General features: G+C 39.2%; 1 non-coding gene across 1 annotated transcript; it reads right to left on the bottom strand.

Moving 5' to 3' along the window:
- Window positions 1-4,057: 4,057 nt before the first annotated feature.
- Window positions 4,058-4,149, bottom strand: TRNAR-CCU (transfer RNA arginine (anticodon CCU)). The gene is made up of 2 exons: window positions 4,113-4,149; window positions 4,058-4,092 (listed from the first exon to the last, which is right to left on the bottom strand). It is a non-coding gene; the product is annotated as a tRNA-Arg (tRNA).
- Window positions 4,150-4,518: the final 369 nt, after the last annotated feature.

The raw sequence follows: 4,518 nt of genomic DNA, 5'->3' as shown, positions 1-4,518 counted from the left end.
TACACTGAAACTACAGTTAATATAAATCATTAGTTTGTGAACACTTGAAAAAATTATGTGCCTGAAGTTAATATGCTCTATATACAGAGCTGAACTCGGGTAAAATGTTGTGAGCCGTCTACTTCCGTAGTCAGAATCTCTCTTGGGCTTTTCCCAGGTATGAAACAATAAAAGTGATGAGATGCTTTGTTGAGCTAGGGCAAGACTCATGGGTTGAGTATTCTGTATATTTCAACTAGATTTCTCTCAGGCATCTAAATCAGAACCTTCAAAAGTGGCTCCAGTGTGCTGTGTAATACTAAATATTCAGAGTTAAAAATAAATCTGCATGTGATAAAACCCACTTGAGAGCTGCCTTCACCAACTTCTCACTGTTTCAATGTCTCACATGTTTCGTTTCATTTTTCTCCCCCTAAAACCAATTGGCCTTTTCCTTAGCTCAGTGACCACCTAGGCAAGAAGTAACAGGGCTTTGTTTTTCAGAGTAAATGTTCACTGATGTGAATCTGACACCATCATGTTCTCAGGAAAGCACCAGAGTGCTTGTAAGTATAACTTCTGTTTTTTTCTTCTTTTCTGCCACACCCTCAGCCATGTGCATTGAAGGAAAGATTTCTAGATTGTAGTTGACACGGGAGATTTCTCTAGATGATTTGACCAAGTGAAATATTAAAATGTTCACAGCCACCACCGTCTGAATTGGTTTAGCCTTGGTTTAGCCTTTGATCATAACTTAGCAACTGCCACCAAAGAGGCTCTCCAGTTTTCAACACGCTTACTTTGTACTGTATCACAATTACCGTGATTATTACTAAACCGTAATATTTTTATTCAAACAAAAGCACTTTATACCCATGTAGCCTCATGATCTCAAGCTGAATTCTCTGGGGGCCATCTTGCCTTTGGCGATCTTTCTCAATTTTCATACAAGATCAATTAATTTAATAGGAAAGATCTGTGACTCTTTTCTGCTCTGGAGTCAAAGTGGTTCTTGTCTTTCACAATGTACCCATCAGCAAGAAGCAACTTGGTCATTTTGCCAAGACTGATCGCATTGCCTGAAGTATATTTCAGAGAACATATCTTCTCGAGGTGCCCAACAATAAATTTCCTACACAAGACATTAGAATTCTATTTAAAAAGAGAAACAGCGGGGCGCCTGGGTGGCTCGGTCGGTTAAGCGTCCAACTTCGGCTCAGGTCATGATCTCACGGTCTGTGAGTTCGAGCCCCGTGTCGGGCTCTGTGCTGACAGCTCGGAGCCTGGAGCCTGCTTCGGATTCTGTGTCTCCCTCTCTCCGCCCCTCCCCTGTTCATGCTCTGTCTCTCTCTGTCTCAAAAATAAATAAATGTTAAAAAAAAATTTTTTAAATTAAAAAATAAATAAAAAGAGAAGCAGCAACAGATACTTGCTATAACTTCAAATTAACCTAGCATTTACAGAAGAAACTCTTACTATCACTTCTGCTACAAAGTGGGCTTTTAGTAAATTCTATTTCCAGTACTAACTCATTCTTCTTTCGTTCTTTCCTCCTCCGCTTTCCTCTATCACACGCTATCTTTCTTTAACACAGATTTCAGAAATGCTGTTAAAATTAAAATAGAATATTCAAAAATGTCCCAGATAATGTGAACACACAAATAACAAGAGACTTCAAGAGATAAACATATGGACATACATGTACACACACCCGCCCACTTCAGTTATTTGGTTCTCTAATGGGAAGAAGATTTCTTGTCTTGACCAATTAAAAAATTCTTCATCTAGGAGCATCCAACTTTGGCTCAGGTCATGATCTCGCGGTTCTTGAGTTCAAACCCCGTGTCGGGCTCTGTGCTGACAGCTCAGAGCCTGGAGCCTGCTTTGGATTGTGTGTCTCCCTCTCTCTCTGCCCCTCTCCCCTGATCATGCTCTGTGTCTCTCTGTCTCTCAATAAGAAATAAACGTTTTTTTTTTTTTTAATTCTTTATCCTATTCTTCAGTCTGCCAGTAATCTGGAAAAATTCCCTGGGAATTCTTTTATTACCTCACATGAAATTGTTTCCTCTTGGTTTATGTTATATAAGGGATTCTGTTTCAATAATTAAAATGTGATCGTGTCTCAAAAGGAAGCAAGCATTTCTAGATATCAAAAGGGGTTTCAGTCTCGAATACATATATCTGTATACCACGTTTACAACAGGTACTCAATATATGATTATTTCACTTGATTTTGCTCAATTCACACTTGAAAACATTTGACATTCAGGATGAGATTACAATATTTGTCTCAATATTTATTACAACAATCTCAGTTATATTTATGCCATGTGGAGGGGATAAGTTGAGCAAGGCCTCTGATCTATTTCTCTTCCAGAGGGGAAAACAAAAAAACAAAACAAAACAAAACAAAAAACAAACAAAAAAACTTTGGTGACTCCAGTATAAAACCTGATCCTTTCTGTTAAAGACACTAATATTTGCGTAGAGGAAATACCTTATTTATGAAATTATTTTAGCAGCCTTCCCTTTTTATAGGATCACTTATGGCAAACACATTCAGAACGTATAGATTTATGAGGTATAGGTCCTTGAAAAATGTCATATAATCCTTGAATGATCTCAGTGTGGAATGCAGGTGTTTGGTAACACTTCTCACTATGTGAGGTGACCAGAAATCCTCACTGAGATAGCTCATCTCTTACTTTGGCCCAGGAAATGTGTCTAATGTAGAAAAGAAGGACCTGGAATCCATACGGGATATCCCAAATCACTCTGTGTTTCACCTGTGTTTCTGCATTGCTTGTATCCTTTAAATTATTAGTAAATTATTATTTATTTATCAATACTCAAGTATTTGTTGCTACTAGATAAGTTTCTGATGCAGGTAAATCTAGTTCATTTTACTGTGAAAAAAACATGAAAAATATGACAACTCACCAGCGCTAAGAATAGGGTTTTCTATTGAAAACATGGAATATAGATTAATTTCCCACAAATTCAAATTCAGCAAACATTTACTGAATGCCAACACAGTGGATGACACTAGGCATATCCACATGCATTTTGGGTTTAATTCGGCTTAATGTTTCAAACAACTATGAAATGGCTTTCATCTTCTCAATTAACAATTGAGAAAATTGAGGCACAGAGAAGTTACATGGTTTATGAAAGGGCACACTGCTGATAGAGCTGGTCTGTCAACTTCTCCTGCCTTCAAATCCAAATGCTTTGGTTTTTAAAAAACAATTGGGGGGGCGCCTGGGTAGCTCGGTCAGTTAAGCGTCCGACTTCGGCTCAGGTCATGATCTCACGGTCCGTGGGTTCGAGCCCCGCATCGGGCTCTGTGCTGACAGCTCAGAGCCTGGAGCCTGTTTCAGATTCTGTGTCTCCCTCTCTCTGTGACCCTCCCCCGTTCATGCTCTGTCTCTCTCTGTCTCAAAAATAAATAAACGTTAAAAAAAAAACAATTGGGAGTCAGAAAAACCAACATATAAAATATGGCTCTGTTACTTACTAATAAATTCAGGGGTTTGCTAATTTTCCAAACAATACTGCTTGCGTGTGTAAGGTGGCAATGTTACCAGCATCATTAAGGTTACATACAAGTTTTTAGGTGGATTAAATGAGTTAATATTTTAATAAGGTCAAATACTGGGGCTCATAGAAGTTATCACATTGTTGTACTTATTTCTGTTACTTCTCACTCTGAATCTCAGTAGCAGCCCTGAAAGTTCTAAACACAGAAGGCAAGCATAGTGATTTGAATGGAAAGGAGGAGGGAAAAGCCATGAACACTGCTCGCAACTGTTTGTTTGTTTGTTTTCCTTAAAAAGGTTGTGAAATTTCCACCGAACCCTAGTGGGGAAAATTGGTGGTAAAATATATTCATTTTCAGTCAAGGCAGCAGAGGAAAGACGGCGGTGGAGTATAATCTTTTCACTCAGCGTCCTCAAAAATTGACTTATTTAAAAAACAATGTTTATGTATTTAATTTGAGAGACAGAGGCAGCATGGGGGAGGGGCAAAGGTAAAGGGAGACATAGAATCCCAAGCAGATTCCACCCTGTCAGTGCAGAGCCCGGCATGGGGCTTGAACCCATGACTCGTGAGATCATGACCTGAGCTGATACTAGGAGTCAGGCGCTTAACCAACTGAGCCACCCAGGCATCCCATTTTCTTATTTTCAATGAAGACAAACCATCAGAAGGACAAGCCATGGTTAGGAGTGCACATCGGAAAATACAGTAAAACCTTGGTTTGCGAGCATAATTTGTTCTGGAACCATGCTTGTAATCCAAGGCACTTGTGTATCAAAGCAAATTGCAAGAACCAACGGCTCAGCTGTGATCATGTGACTTTCAGCATCATGTACTACTCACATTTCAAGACATCGCTCATTTATCAAGTTAAAAATTATTAGAAATGGGTCCTCGTCTTGTGCAACACTCACGGAACAAGTTACTCACAATCCAAGGTTTTGCTGTACTGTGACATACGGATGGAAAGGAAGCATGCCAAGAGCGCACACGCACCTC

The sequence above is a fragment of the Lynx rufus genome, unplaced genomic scaffold (assembly GCF_022079265.1).
Source record: "Lynx rufus isolate CCGP_SWC_20201006 ecotype Redwood Valley unplaced genomic scaffold, mLynRuf1.p SCAF_4, whole genome shotgun sequence".
Lineage (NCBI taxonomy): Eukaryota > Metazoa > Chordata > Mammalia > Carnivora > Felidae > Lynx > Lynx rufus.
The sequence above is the reverse complement of the archived record's forward strand: the minus strand, read 5'-3'. Positions and strand labels throughout refer to the sequence as shown.